Source organism: Oratosquilla oratoria, chromosome 29, assembly GCF_046742065.1.
Source record: "Oratosquilla oratoria isolate Oo_2021 chromosome 29, ASM4674206v1, whole genome shotgun sequence".
Taxonomy (NCBI): domain Eukaryota; kingdom Metazoa; phylum Arthropoda; class Malacostraca; order Stomatopoda; family Squillidae; genus Oratosquilla; species Oratosquilla oratoria.
In genome coordinates this window covers 5,781,332-5,798,831 of record NC_134805.1, presented here as the reverse complement: position 1 = coordinate 5,798,831, position 17,500 = coordinate 5,781,332, and the positions used below count along the sequence as shown (strand labels likewise).

Genomic DNA, 17,500 nt, shown 5'->3' with positions numbered 1-17,500 from the left:
ATAGCTTTCTCACATATCTGTCTTACCACAAAAATCTGATCTACACAACCTCTACCTGTCCTAAACCCACACTGTTCCTCACCAATTACTCCCTCTGTTCCTCTCCTAATCCTCTCAATCAAGATCCTCCCATAAGCCTTCCCAACTACACTTAACAAGCTAATCCCTCTGAAACTACTACATTCACACTTGTCCCCCTTTCCCTTGTAAAGTGGAACTATACAAGCACTCCTCCAGTCCTTTGGCATTCTACCTTCTCTCCAGCAAACATTAAATAACCTCACCAACCAGCCCACCATCACTATACCTCCTTTTTTAAGACATTCTGCATGGCATCCATCCATACCAGGTACCTTACCTGCTTTCATCATCTTAACTGCTGCCTTCACATCATACTTCCTTATTTCTCCTCCATTTTCCTCACTCATCACTCTCATTTTCTTAGCATTTCCCACTGCAGCTATCTTTCCCTCCCTATCCTCCTTCACATTAAGCAACTCCCTAAAATATTCTGCCCATCTTCCCCTCACTGCCTTCTCCTCCATTATCATCTCTCCATCTGCACCTTTTACCTTTTCTTCTCTACTTGATTCGCCTCCTCTTCCTCTCTTAATTTCTTTCCAAAACATCTTTTTATTACTTTCAAAATTTTCTGTCATGCTCTTACCCCATTTCACACCTGCTCCCCTCTTTGCCTCCTTTACCTTTTGCTTTACTTCTCTTTTCTTTTCTTTGTACGTCTCATATGACTCCCTCGTCCTATTTTGTAACCAATCTGTGTAAGCTCGCTTCTTCTCTTCTACAACCTTCTTCATTTCCTCATCCCACCATTCACTACCCTTCCTTCTATTTCCTCCTGACCTTATATATATATATATATATATACATATATATATGTTTATACATATATATATATATATATATGTAAAGACAGACAAATATGGAGATGAGGTGGCAAAATGAAACGTTAAGGCTAGAGTATGGAGCTTTATTCAGAACCAGACGTTTCGACCTCTTGGGCCTTCCTCAGTGGACTGAATACAGAATAAAAATCAAAGTCCGTCAACAGCTTACATAGTGATCTGATGACCCTGCGTTACCTCGCCCAGGTCACGTTGTCCACCCACACTCGCCGACCGCCAGTTGTGCGGACGTTTGAGCCCAGGACATATACCCTTTACGAGAATTTGTGGTTTTCACATTGCTACCGTGAAAACCACAAATTCTCGTAAGGGGTTTATGTCCTGGGCTCAAACGTCCGCACAACTGGCGGTCGGCGAGTGTGGGAGGACAACGTGACCGGGGTGAGGTCACGCAGGGTCATCAGATCACCATGTAAGCTGTTGACGGACTTTGATTTTTATTCTGTATTCAGTCCACTGAGGAAGGCCCAAGAGGTCGAAACGTCTGGTTCTGAATAAAGCTCCATACTCTAGCCTTAACGTTTCATTTTGCCACCTCATCTCCATATTTGTCTGTCTTTACATATATATATATATATATATATATGTATATATATGTGTATATATATATATATATATATATATATATGTATATACATATATATATGTATATACATATATATGTATATATATATATATATATGTGTGTATATATATATATATATATATATGTGTGTGTGTGTGTGTGTGTGTGTGTGTGTGTGTGTGTGTGTGTGTGTGTGTGTGTGTGTGTGTGTGTGTGTGTGTGTGTGTGTGTGTGTGTGTGTGTGTGTGTGTGTGTGTGTGTGTGTGTGTGTGTGTGTGTGTGTGTGTGTGTGTGCTATTTGTTCAGTTTTGCATATGGTCGCGATATAGCGTTAGAAAAATAGATATCCATCTTGTAAATTATATATATACATACCGGGTGACCCAAAATGAGTGCAACCCATATCATAGCAAATAAAATCGTGAAAAGTAATCCAATTCGTTTTATGTTGCCGATTCTACTAGAGGAGAGGATAACAACAAAAGAAAAGAACAGCCAGTACTAAAAATGCCTTGGACAACTGAACAAAAAACATTTTGCGTTGAGACCTATTTTGAGACGAAATCGTTCAAATCAGTTCAAACAAGATTCCGAAGGGAGTTTAACTTTAACGATTATCCAGATAAAAGTCAGATTTACCGATGGATGAATAAGTTCAGGAGATCAGGAAGTGTGCAAAAACTGAGCTCTAAAGCTGGAGAGGTGAGAACTGGACGGCATTTGAGTGCAAGGGCCGCTGAAAATGTTGCTGCTGTTAGGGACTCTGTTGGTCGCAGCCCGAAGAAGTCTATCCGACGTCGGAGCCAAGAGCTAGGCATTGCACGGGAATCAGTTAGACGGATACTGAAAAAGGACCTTCACCTGTATGCATACAGAATTCAGATCAAACAGAAGTTGACGCAGGCAGATAAGGACAAAAGAGTCGTTATGTGTCAATGGTTTTGTGACAAAATTGATGTGGATCCCGACTTTCTTGATGATGTGTGGTTCTCAGATGAGGCACATTTTCTTCTGTCTGGCCACGTGAACAGTAAAAACTGTATTTTCTGGGGCACAGCACCACCAGAGGATGTTCTTGAGCGTCCATTACACTCAGTTAAATGTACTGCCAGGGTGGCCATGTCAAAGCATGGCATCATTGGTCCTTTTTGGTTTGAGGACGAAGAGGAAAGGTCCGTCACGGTCAACACAGACCGTTACATCAAGATCCTGAGGAAGTTCTGGACAACACTCGGGAGACGTGCTCGACTCATCCGTGCAGAGCAGTGGTTCCAGCAGGACGGGGCCACCCCACACACATCAAACCAAACGCTGACCTGGCTGCGACAACGCTTTCAAGAGCGACTGATCAGCAGAAGATGTGACCCCGAGTGGGCCCCGCACTCACCTGACCTTAACCCCCCAGATTTCTATCTGTGGGGTTATTTGAAAGACCACGTCTATGAGAACAACCCCCAGACAATCGTGGACTTGAAAGCTGCAATAACAACAAGGATCAGAGAGATTCCAGGGGCAATTTGTCCGCGTGGTGAATAATTTTGCACGGCGCATTCAGGAGTGCCTCCGTCAACGCGGTAGACATTTGGAGCATACATTTGAACGTCGCTGACATGTGGACCACCCAACCGAAATAACTCAAATTTTCAGAACTTAATTGTTATCATCTTACGTTGATGTGTATAAAAAATGAACTCAATCCATTTACATTTGTATAAGTTGTGGGTACTTTTATGGGTTGCATTCATTTTGGGTCACCCTGTATATACATATATATATACATACATATATATACAAATATATATATATACATACATATATATACATATATATATATACATATATATACATATATGCTATTTGTTCAGTTTTGCATATGGTCGCGATATAGCGTTAGAAAAATAGATATATATTTTGTAAATAATAATACATGAACGTAATATGCAATTTTCTGAGCGGAAATGAAAAAAAATGTCCTTGCTACAAGGAAATCTGCTAACGAACGAAGTCAGTAGCATAGAAATATTTGAAAAAGTAGGCAACTTGGCAGTGAAAAGTACAATAAGATATGGATAAAAAGAGAAATGAATACTGAGGAATTAGAAAAAGAAAAGTCACTAAGAGGAAAAAAACTCAATGAGAACGGAGACAGAAAGCAAGGAATTCCATTGGAGAGTAATCGACGTGAGACTGAGGAAATGGCACATCAAAACGAAAAAACCAAAGACAGAAAATATAATGGAGGAAGAAGAAAATTAAAAGTGGCCTATACTAACATTGGCGGAATAATTTCAGGTCTGAACGAACTCAATGATTACCTGCTAGAAGAAAAACCAGACATAATGGGAATTGTAGAGACTAAACTAAGAGGTGAAATACCATCCATCGATATTGGACAAGGACTATATAATTACTGGATGAAAAACAGGGACAAGAAACAGGGAGGAGGAATCATGTTCTTGGCCAAGAAAGGCTTAAATGTGACAAAAATTGCGGAGGGCAAAGGTAATGTTGAACTGATCATGATAAAAGTCGAAGACAAGAATATGAAAAGTAGAAAGTTTGTGGTAACCTATGTGCCCCCAAAAACGAACGCTTGGAAAGAGAACGAACATACAAAAATGCTAGAAGATACAAGGAAATCACTAAATGAGATACTAATGGGTAAGGGTAATCTGGTAATTATGGGGGACTTCAATTGCAAAGAAATTTGTTGGGATAACATGACAGTGCGAGGAGGAGACGACTTGTGGGGTAATGTACTGCTGGACATGGCCATGGAATACACAATGACCCAATGGGTCAGTGGAAACACCAGATACAGAAGCAATGAAGAGCCGTCGAAACTAGATTTAATATTTACAAAAGAACCTGAAATCGTGGACAGAGTCCATTACAAGACACCAATTGGAAAGAGTGACCATATACTCATCGAAACTGTACTAAAGGAAGAAATAGACATGGAGAGAAATGAAAAGCATAGGAAAGGAAGATTGATGTACAACAAAACGGACTTTGCAAAACTAAAGCTATTCTTCCGGAATGCAAACTGGGAAAATTCTACATGGAAGAGACAAAAGTGGATGAGAAATGGAATATCTTGATGGAAAATTACAATGAAGGGGTAAACAGGCATGTGCCAAGACAAAAGCGAGAGAGTACATTAAATGTTGGTTCAACAAAAGATGCAGTGAGGCAAAAGACAGAAGGAACAAAGCTTGGAAAAGGTGGAGAAAAGATAAAAAACAACGTAAATGGCAAATTTATATAAACTATAGAAATGAGTATGTTAATGTGAGAAGAGAGGAGAAAAGGAACCATGAAAAGGATATTATAGATAAATGCAAAGATCGACCCAAACTATTCTATCGATATGTGAATGGTAAACTTAAAAACAAACAGGAAATGGGGAAACTACGCCAAGGGAATATAGAATACACAGAAGAATTAGAAATGGCCGAAGTCATGAACAATCACTTTAAATCTGTCTTCACCAGAGAGAAAATGCAAAATTGGGACGAAGATAATAACGAGCAATCTCCCCACATGAGTGAGTTTACAACAACACAAAAAGAAATATCAGAACACCTATCAAACCTTGACGTCAGAAAATCACATGGCCCGGATGGAATTGCAAATTGGATTCTAAAGGAATGCAAAGAAGAACTAACGGACAAAATACACAACATAATAAATAGCTCACTCAAAGAAGGAAAGATACCTAAAGACTGGAAAAATGCTAACATTGTACCAATATATAAAGGAGGGAACAAGGAAGAACCCACCAACTAAAGGCCAGTATCACTAACAAGTACCATAGCCAAAATTTGTGAGAAAACAATCATGAATAGATAGGTAAAACATCTGGAAGACAATAACATAATAAACCAAAGACAATTTGGGTTCAGACAAGGAAGATCATGCACCACAAACTTAATATGCTTCTACTCAAGACTAATAGACATAGTGCAAGAAAGAAATGGATGAGCTGATTGTGCCTTCCTACACTTGCAAAAAGCTTTTGACAAAGTACCACACAGGAAATTACTATAAAAAAAAATGGAACACATAGGATGGAGGACTTCCTGAAAAATATTCAGATTGGAAAGAGGTGATCAGTGGAGTACTGCAAGGATCTGTATTGGTACCAATAATGTTTGCTATTTATGTGAATGACATGGACGAGGATGTGAAATATTACATGAGATTCTTTGCAGACGACGCCAAGCTGTTATGGAAAGTAGAAACTGATAAGGACTGTGAAGCACTGCAGGAAGACCTGAATAAGGTATGGAACTGGAGTCAGAAATGGGAAGTGGACTTTAATACTAAGAAGTGTAGCATAATGGAGTTTGGAAAAAGCAAAAACAGAATATCAGGAAAATATACAATTGGAACCAAGGAGGTAAAGAAGGTAGGATTCAAAACAAAATTGGGCCAAATATCACAAACGACTTGTCCTATGATAAACAGATTAAAAAAAAATTCGGGGAGGCTTACAACTTGCTAAGATCAATAAAAGTGGCATTTGCATTTTTGGACGAAGACATGATAAAAAAAATATTGGTTAAATTGATAAGGCCTCGACTACAGTATGCGGCGACATTGTGGTCACCCAGTACCAAAAAGAATATAAAGAAAATAGAAAGAATCCAGAGAGCAGCAACAATAATGGCACCTGCACTTGCAAACCTATCATATGAGGAGAGATTGGCTAAACTGGCATTACCGACGCTGGAGCAAAGAAGAGAGAGAGGTGACCTACTGACCATCTACAGAATCATGAAAGGCACAGAGATACTTGATAGAGAGGACTTACTAAACTGGGACAAGAGAAACACAAGAGGACATGGAAAGAAAAAAAAAACATAGCTATAGAAGAGAACTGAAGAAAAACAGTTTTCCACATAGAGTAGTGGACACTTGGAACAAACTGGACAATGAAATAGTATGCGCAAAAACCATTCATTAGTTTAAAAGTAAACTAGACACTGCGAGATACAAATGCGGGACACCACGAGCATAGCTCCCTTTCCCGCAAAATACAACTAGGTAAATACAACTAGGTTAATAGGATCGGGACGCCATCTTGTCTGTCAAGTGTTTGTCGTTTGCCCGGTCTACTTGAAACGTCAGTTACAAGATGGACATCACGGCCTCGGTACTTCCGACAGTACCTCGCGAGGTACATTTTCTTGAAGGAATGCTATGGAGCTGAAATCCATGCATTCCTTCAAGCTGCAAGAACCTTGTATACTCCATAATCTGAGAGAGTGGTTGAAAAGCCCGCCAACGTCTCTCACGACGACGACGACGAGGACGATCTGGATGACATATAAATTGCAGGTACTGATTTAACAAACACAGGTTAGGTTAGGTTAGGTTAGGTTAGGTTAGGTTAGGTTAGTTTAGGTTAGACGAATTTAAATTTATCATCCTTTCATTTCTTCGACGTCGGCATCTATCATAACAAACATGGCGTACCATTTGTCTGGCGCGACTTCGTTACTTACGAAATCTGTTTTAGCAACTTTATTTGTATTTCCGCCTACAAAATTGCATATTATATAGATACATTGTAATTTCCAAAATTAATTTTCTATTGCTATATTGCACCCATGTGCAAAACTGAACATTTACATATATATATATATATATATATATATATATATTATATGTATGTATGTATATATATATATATATATATATATATATATATATATATATATATATATATATATATATATATACATAAACAATTTGACATAGATGAAGTTGCATTGTTATATAACCATAGAAGCTACGAATTGTAATTTGTTGAGTATTATTTAGTATTCAATGGATAAAGTAGCTGACATCTCAAGGTCACAAGTGAAACTGAAGAAAAAAAAAAGTTAAAAAGTGTATGGTTACGTTCATGATATGCAGAATAAAATTATTCCACGCTGAAAACGTAGATGAATGTGAGTGCTAACAGTAATTAACATTTTGATGTCTATATTACTCAGGAGGTCGGGAGAGAAATACCTTTCGTTTTTAGAATATCAGTTTCAGAAACTTTGAGAAAATGTTTCGTGTCGGTTTTTGAGTCGTATGAATGAGTTAGCGAGTAGTTTGATGCAGCAGAGCTAACAGGGACGTTTGCAAACAAAAATGGAGATGCAGTTATCAAACCCTATCTGGCGTTAGTTAGACCCATCCTTGACTATACGGTACATTTTTTGTCTCCGTCCTATTGAATGGATATCAATTCACTAGGATCAGTACAGAGGAGAATGACAAAAATGATACATGGGCTCAGAAATTTACCTTATGAGTGATCTAATAGAGGTATTCCAATGGGTCAAGGGTTTTAACAGGGTGATGCAGGCAAGGTCATCATATTACGACAGTAGGGCAGGACGCAAGTAATGGATTTAGATTGGATAATTTTAGATTTAAGAAGAAAATAGGCAAAAACTAGCTAACCAAAAGAGTGATTAATGTGTGGTTAACGAATGGAATAGACCTAATAACTATGTCATGCTGAAACTATTGGTTGTTTTAAAAGAGGTTAGATAACTTTATGGATGGGGATGATATTTGATAATGGACATGGAACTGCTTAGTGTAGGCTTTATGGTCTCATGCAATGCCCTTTATTCTTGTGTTCTTATGTTTCTATTTATTGTGATTGCAATGGAAGGGGTGACTTTATCGTTTTATGGCTATCATAACTCCGTTTCTCTCGCTGTCTTGGAATCCGCTCCCGTACCCTGCTCCGACCACTAAAACTGTCCCTGGGCCACAACTGGCTCACGAGGTCGCCACTGAACTTACACTCTTCAGGTCGAAGTGTTGGATGTGGTTCAGGTACGTCGGAATCTCCGTCAGGAGAGTGTAGAAGCCCCAGTTGTTCCCGAAGTGAAGGACAAGGATCGCGTAGAAGGGCATCGAAGTGAAGATGGCTCTCCAAGGGACTGGCAGTGTCTTCGTGATAGAGAAGAGGATGTATTTAAGATCATACAGTAAAATTAATACAGTCAGTGAACTTGGTCATGTAAGTAAGAGTATTCATAAGGATGTAAACACTTACCTGGATGCAGTGATTAGAGTACAAATACGTATATACACATGAACACCATGAACACGTATGTGCATAAACGAGAAGGTACACACACACACACACACACACACACACACACACACACACACACACACACACACGTAGACCGATTCACAGCGAAGATTGGAGCTCCGAAGAAGAAGGGAAATTTTCGTGGATCTCAACAACGAGGAAGTACTTTTTTGTATTTATAGGGAAGGGGAAAGCTCGTGGTGTAGTGGGAAGGTGATGAAAAAGGAGAAGGGGGAGGGATTTCTGAGGGAAATGAAAGGAAATGAGGAAGGAGGCGGACGGGCTTCACCTGACAGGAAAAAAAAAGTTAACAAAAGATTCTCAGCTGACGCGGGAGAAGTGAATAGTTTCAGTAAAATCATTAAGTTTAGAAATATAAATTAGAACAACAAAATGGAAAGTGAAGATAATAATTTAAATGGATTTAATGAAGGGGGGGGGATGCCAACCTCCCCCGATTAGCAAGGCTAGAGGAAAGACTGGGAAAATGGCTCAACACTGGGAAAGTAGGCTAGGTCAACTCACACATGTTGCACAGCGAGTTGATAAATTGGAACAATTAAAGAAGGAAAACCAAAACCTAACTAAAGAAGTAGAAGAATTGAAAAAACAGTTAAAGGAAGTAAAAGATGAAAATGAGGAATTAAAGAGGAATAATAGAGAGAATAAAGAATCCATAGCAAAAGAAGCACAGCGTTGGAAGAAATCCAGGAGAACAATAAAATTGTATTTAACGACATAGTGACACAGAAGATGAGAGAAAAAACTGAAAATACAGCTATTAAAGTAATGAGGGAGAAGGAGAATATAGTAAGAGACTTAGCAGATAAAAAGAAATGTATAATTATATTATATTAAACTAGACTACGAGAATTAACGAGGAAAAAGAAAAAGTAAACAATATATTACAAATAGTTCAGGAAGATGAACCTGAAATAGGGAAACAAATTGAAGAAATGTATAGTCTCAGGAAATATAGTACAGATAAGATCAGACCAATTAAGATTAAATTCAGGTCACAAACGACAGCAGAGAATACCTTAGCAAAAGCAGGGAAACTAACAGACAGTGAACAATATAAAAAGAGAAATGAATAAAGAGGAAAGAGAGTAGGAAAAAACGAAAAGACAAGAAGCTAAAGAAAAAAACGAGAAAAGAACAGTCAGAAAAAGAAGAATTCTATTGGAGAGTAGTGAATATGAAAGTGAGGAAATGGACCATAACAGAGAAAAACAAAAGGGAAACAGAAAATACAATGGAAGTAGCAGAAAATTAAGAGTGTCTTACACAAATATAAATGGATTGATAACAGGCTTGAACGAACTGAATGATTATCTGAAGGATAAAGAACTGGACATAATGGGAATTGTAGAGACAAAATTAAAAGGTCCACTACCACCCAACAGTGTAGGAGATGATGCACTCAATTATTGGATTAGAAACAGAGAGACAAAACAAGAGGGTGGAGTTATGTTCCTGACTAAGAAGGATATAAACGTGAGGAATGTCACATATGGAAAAAATAGTGTAGAGATGATTATGATGGAAGTGGAAGACAGAGATAGGAAGAGCAGAAAGTTTGTAATAAATTATGTGCCTCCAAAAACGGCCTCGTGGGAAGAGAGAGAGCATAAAAGTATGTTAGAAGACACAAGGATAACATTAGATAAGATATTGGAAGATGGAGGAAGAATAGTTATAATGGGCGACTTTAAATGCAAAGAAATCTGCTGGGAAGAGATGACAGTAAAGGGTGGAGACGACTTATGGGGAAATGTTCTACTTGAGATGATTATTGACCATACAATGACGCAGTGGATTCAAGAGAACACTAGGTATAAAAAATGAAGAAGAACCATCGAGACTGGACCTAATAATTACATCAGAATCTGAAATAGTGGAAAAGATTGAATATAAGACACCAACAAGTAAAAGTGACCACATATTGATTGAACTGGAACCAAATGAGGAAAAATACATGAAAAGAAATAAACAATATAGAAAAGGAAAATTGATGTATAAAAAACAAATTTTGATAAAATAAGTGAATTCTTTCAAAAAGAAGATCGGGAAAGAATATATAAAGAGGAAACAACAGTGGAAGTGAAATGGAATATTTTGACAAAAATTTATATATATAAAAAAAAAAAAAAAAGGAGTGGAAAAGTATGTCCCAAGACAAAAGCAAGAAAAAGAATATGTAAAGTGGTGGTACAACAAAAGTTGTAGGGAATTAAAAGACAAAAGAGATAAAGCTTGGACAAAGTGGAAAAAAGACAAAAAAACTGAAAAATGGAAAATATATACTAGTTATAGAAATGAATATGTACAAGTGAGCAGAGAAGAAAAGAGAAAATATGAAAAAGATGTCACAGAAAAATGTAAAGATCAACCAAAACTATTTTACAAATTTGTAAACAACAAACTGAAAAACAAACAAGAATTAGAGAAACTACGACAAGGAGGAGCTGAATACACAGAGGAAATAGAAATGGCAGAAATTATGAACAAGCATTTTAAATCGGTGTTTACAAGGGAGAACATACAACCTAAAGAGATCGAATGGGAGGAGAAAGTCCTCATTATGAAAGAAATAGAAGTAACAAGGAAAAAAATAATCGCTTGAGTAATCTTGATGTTAGAAAATCGCATGGTCCAGATGAAAATGCAAAATGGATTTTGAGAGAATGCAGGGATGAACTAACAGACAAAATACATAGCATAGTAAACAGTTCCTTGGATTGGAAAAAAGCAAATATAGTACATATATATAAAGGGGGAAATAAAGAAGACCCTACTAACTATAGACCAATTTCTCTAACAAATACAATAGCAAAAATTTTTGAAAGAATTATCATAAGTAGATGGGTAAGGTATTTAAAAAAAAAAGAACTTGCTAAATCCAAGGCAATTTGGATTCAGACAAGGACGATCATGCGTCACAAACTTAATGTGTTTCTATTCAAGTCTAATAGATGTAATACAAGAGATGAATGGGCTGATTGTGCATTTGTAGACCTAAAAAATGCTTTTGACAAAGTACCACATAAGAAGTTGCTTAAGAAATTAGAAACTGCAGGAGGAATACAGGGCAAACTGCTTAAATGGATGGAAGACTTTTTGCAAGAAAGAAAAATGAGAGTAGTGATAAGAGACAAACACTCTAATTGGGATGAAGCAATAAGTGGTGTTCCACAAGGAACAGTTCTGGCCCCAATAATGTTTGCTATATATATATATATTAATGACATGGATAAAGGAATTGAAAGTTATATGAGCTTCTTTGCGGATGATGCAAAACTGTTGAAAAAATTGAACACTGAAGAAGATTGTGAGTCGCTACAGAGTGATCCCAATAAAGTATGGGAATGGAGTAGGAAGTGGGAGATAGCATTCCATATTAAGAAGTGTAGTATAATGGAATTTGGAAGAAGCAAAAAAAGAATAGTGGAATCATATAAATTGGGAGAAGAAGGAATAAAAAAAAGTAGACATTGAGAAGGACCTAGGAGTCATTATCATGAATCATATGTCACCTGAAAAACATATAAACAAGATTTTTGGAGAAACTTATAATTTAATAAGAACAATCAAAGTGGCATTTACGTACCTGGATGAAGAAATGGTGAAGAAAATACTAATCACTTTGATAAGACCAAGATTGGAATATGCAGCGACAATGTGGTCACCAAGTACAAAAAAATGTATAACAAAACTTGAAAGAATACAAAGAGCAATTACAAAATTGGCACCAACACTCTCAAAACTATCATATGAAGAGAGACTAGCAAAACTTGAGCTACAGACATTAGAGCAAAGAAGAGAGAGAGGAGATTTGATAACTATTTATAGAATCATGAAAGGCTTAGAAACTATTGATAGAGAGGACCTAATAAAATGGGATGATAGAAATACAAGAGGACATGGAAAGAAAATCAAGAAGGACAGTTATAGAAGAGATCTGAAAAAGAACAGCTTTCCCCACAGAGTAATAGACATTTGGAACAAGCTAGATGAGAAAGTGGTGTGTGCAAAAACAATACATGAATTTAGATGAAATGAGATATGAAGACGGGACACCACGAGCATAGCTCCCCTTCCCGTAAAATACAATTAGGTAAATACAACTAGGTAAATATACACACGCACCTCTGTACTCTTGCCACCTTCGGTAGTCTGTGACTTGATGAATAACAGCTCCTCCCTCGAGATCCTGGGATGGTCCTCGGGCCGGTCGAAGCACAGGAAGACCCAGAAGAAGCCCCAAATGATCGCAAGTCCTCCGAAGATGTAGAAGACGGAGGGCCATCCTCCAAGAAACCCGGAGTGACAGAGCCATCCGCTCACTGCCAATGTGACCACGGTCCCAAAGTCAACGCCTGCAGGTTTCGAGTACACAGAAAGTCTCTAAGCATCTGGAGCACTAGGAAACACAATACAACTTCTTTCGGAGCCCATGCACGGAATTCCAGATGCCTGTGAATACTATACCGACTGACATAAAGGCGGAGAACTTGGTCCTCTCCAGTGTCGGGATCCACGTGGCCAGGAGGATGTGCATGGCCGGGAATGTGACCCCCTGCGAGGGTACAAGTCAGTTAGACACCCCCTCGCGAGGCTAAAGGTTAGTCAGACCGTCTACCCCTGCGAGGGCATAAATCAGCCACCCCTTCATCCTTACAAGAACACAAATCAGATTCGAACCTCAGAGAGTGGGGAAATGCTTACAATAAATATATAATCGCTTGGCCGCCATAACTAAATACATAAGGCAACTAAGACATCAGAATGTCTTATGATCGCTTTTTAGATCGTTCGCCTGGTGCTTTTAGCCTCTCAGCAGCCTGGGGGCCACCAAGGGAGCGATGACAAGAACTTAGGGGGCCCATGGCATGCTCTTTACGAATTGCAGTCTACTGATGTAAGGGGCACAGAACACCTTAAAAAATCATATAAAATTATGGTCTTTCAACTTGAAACTTTCAGGTTTTGTTTAAAATACAAGTGGAAATATATTATGAGCCCAAGAACTTGCTTCGTCTTGACGTCATAAAGTTATGACGTCATAACTTTTTTTTTTACGTAATCGAATACGTACGTCGTATTTTTTGTACTACAGACTTCTGCTTTTTCATGGTAATACTTATAGATCCTATAAACACTTTCACGCCTGCTTTTTTTTTTTTTTTTTTTAATTCGCTATACGACGTGAGATATAGGTGTCGTAAATATGGTCACATGTCCGCGTTTTTTCCACTTAGATGGAGCCCGTCGCTCTGTTTTTCCAAGATAAAAAAAAAACAGGCGTGGAAATAAAGATATATCTATTATACACTATCAGAAGTATTTTCAGGCTGCTACAATTGATTGAAAAAATTTGGCAAATTTTTAATTGCAAATATTTGTGGTTTTGAGATACGAGCGTTTAAAGTTTTCAGCATTGTATATCACTGTTATTTATTCTGCGATTTTTATTATATTCACACACATTATTATATAATGTAATGTATATTGAATAGGTTGACAGTAAATATTTTGATATACGTACATATCTACTATGCTGGTACATTGTGACAAGTTGATGAAGGTGGAAAAAGAAGTCACGGGTCTAGTTCCGTGTTCCTGAGTTTATTCCTGACCGGTTTCGCTCTATGCTTCTTCAGAGGAATGTGACTCTGGGGTGAAGCTGGCGGTATACATAGTTTGAGTAGGACCGCGTTCCCTCCTTGGAGGTGGGTTCTGTTTGGTTGTACAATGGTTTATAATTTTTAATACAATGAACAATAGTTTTAATACAGTGTACAATAATTTTTGTGATTTTATTAAAAATAGAGCTCCGGTGTGTGTGGAATGTTGACCGAGGGTGTAACAGTGTAAGTGAAGTGGGTGGTGTAAAAATGTTGTTGTATGACATAATGTTATAAAAGATATATATATACAATATATATGGTATAGTTTTACATATGGTACTGCAAATAATAAAATGATGTGTCAAATAGAACGTTGCCCATTCTAAACTATTACATTATTATTATTATTATTATTATTATTATTATTATTATATTATTATTATTATTATTATTATTATTATATTATTATTATTATTATTATTATTATTATTATTATTATTATTATTATTATTATTATTATTATTATTATTATTATTATTATTATTATCATCATCACCATCATCATCATCACCATATTCACCATCATCATCATCATCATCATCATCATCATCATCATCATCATCATCATCATCATCATCATCATCATCATCATCATCATCATCATCATCATCATCATCATCATCATCATCATCATCATCATCATCATCATCATCATCATCATCATCATCAGCATCATCATCATCATCATCATCATCATCATTATCATCATCATCATCATCATCATCATCATCATCATCATCATCATCATTATTATTATTATTATTATTATTATTATTATTATTATTATTATTATTATTATTATTATTGTTATTATTATTATTATTATTATTATTATTATTATTATTATTATTATTATTATTATTATTATTATTATTATTATTATTATTATTATTATTATTATTACTATTACTATTACTATTATTATTATTATTATTATTATTATTATTATTATAATTATTATAATAATTATTAATATCATGATTAGTATTATTATTATCTTATTAATATTATTATAATAATTATTATTATTATTATTATTATTATTATTATTATTATTATTATCATTATTATTATTATTATTATTATTATTATTATTATTATTATTATTATTATTATTATTATTATTATTATTATTATTATTATTATTATTATTATTATTATTATTATAATTATTATTATTATTATTATTATTCTGTCCGAATATATCCGAATATATTGTTTATACTATTATTCATTTATTTATTTATTATTTTATCATTTGCAGTACCATATGTAAAACTATACCATATATAGTATATATATATATATATATATATATATATATATATATATTTTTTTTTTTTTTTTTTTTTTTTTTTTTTTTATATAACATTATGCCATACAACAACATGCGATGTGATGTCATGTCACTATAAATTAGCACATTATTTTCATTTTATTTCATTTTCTTTTGTTTTATTCTATTTGTCTGGGCATTCATCTTTATATTATTTTATACTATAAGTTATCTTATGACACTTTTTGCGATTCCCACATTTTTACACCACCCACTTCACTTACACTGTTACACCCTCGGTCAACATTCCACACACACCGGAGCTCTATTTTTAATAACATCACAAAAATTATTGTACACTGTATTAAAACTATTGTTCATTGTATTAAAAATTATAAACCATTGTACAACCAAACAGAACCCACCTCCAAGGAGGGAACGCGGTCCTACTCAAACTATGTATACCGCCAGCTTCACCCCAGAGTCACATTCCTCTGAAGAAGCATAGAGCGAAACCGGTCAGGAATAAACTCAGGAACACGGAACTAGACCCGTGACTTCTTTTTCCACCTTCATATCTACTATATATATTACATTACAATGTATTTGTTAATCGCCAAGCGGTCCTTTTCATAATTAGATATTTTGCGCTTTTACCGGTTTAAAACCTCACTGCTGGGGTGTCATCACTTTGTCAAATCATTGCAGAGTGGTTTATTTTTACCAGCAATGAGCGCCTTCTCTATGCTCAATGACAAAGCTCACCAAATGTGTTTGATTATCCTACACAGGCGCGATCCCAGCCCCGTATGTTTCTCCTTCGCCAGCTATTTTCTCTTCCTCCTCCTGAATTTTCCTCATCTTCTTCTCTTCATCTGGAAGAAAGCACTTTGTCAGCTGTGTTGTCAGGTGTGGTGGTATTTGGTGGTGGAGATGGTGTTGGCAGTGGAGGTGGTGGTGACGCGCGAGGCGGTGGTGTCCCTCCTCCAAGCCTCTCACGCCTTGCCCTCCTTCTAGCACAACTTTCATTCCACTTTTGGCTCAATTTTTTCATCTTTTCTTTGGTTTTCCTCTTCATCGTGATGCAGTTGATGATTGGACATCTAGTAAGTGTAGTAATGTCCAGGAAATAAGGCAAACAGTGGCACAGGAACACAATATCGCCACAGTCAAATACGTGTTTATGCATTAATTTACTCTGATGTTTAATGGGTAACTTAGGCTTGAAGCGTGCTGTGCACACCACACGGAAGAGGAAGTCACGCTGATGCCAGACGTACAAAAATATAGCTGTTTCATGGAATTAGACAAGCGAAAACAAGACATATTTATAGATATTTAGGGCCTATTCTTGCGTGAGCCATTTAAATTGACACGCCTCCCGGGCCCTTTAAACTCCCTCCATTACGCTGGGGAGGAAAAAGTCGTTCATATTTTGCTTTTAGGATGTTTATATTATTCAAATATGCCCATATCTAAAATTCGATTTTTGGATGAAAATCTAATCCCCATGTAAGCTAATCATATAAAAAAATCTATCAAATATAAGACAAATTTGATTGCCAGCATTGTAATAAAGCAAAGGGGTGGGATTTGGAAGCAAAATGAAGAGGAGCTACACGAATGTCGAGAATTCACAAAGGGCGGGGGGGGGTGCAACGGAGTGGAAAAGGTGGAAAACAGATGCTTCAGGGAGTCTCCGAAGCTGGAGTTAGCTAGATTAAAGCCCTTGAAAGAAAGAAATTCACTTAAATATATTCAGTATAGGGTTAATAAGGTCGAGAGCAAATCAAATCACTTCTAAAACGTTATTGCGATGAGAATTTGAACATCTTTTCCTTGAGGATGACGCGAAACTGATGAGCCAGATGAAAGAAGTGAATGAGGCAAAGATACGAAGAGGAGGTCCAACAAATTTGGAAGTAAAATTTA

At 36.4% G+C, this 17,500-nt stretch overlaps 1 protein-coding gene and 1 pseudogene across 1 annotated transcript in view; both read right to left on the bottom strand.

Annotated features, from left to right (window-relative positions):
- The window catches only part of LOC143040796 (sialin-like), a 79,448-nt gene that overhangs the window by 57,787 nt on the left and 4,161 nt on the right, over positions 1-17,500 (bottom strand). The window lies entirely within an intron of this gene.
- LOC143040546 (putative inorganic phosphate cotransporter) overlaps positions 1-17,500 on the bottom strand; it is a 29,111-nt pseudogene that overhangs the window by 7,852 nt on the left and 3,759 nt on the right.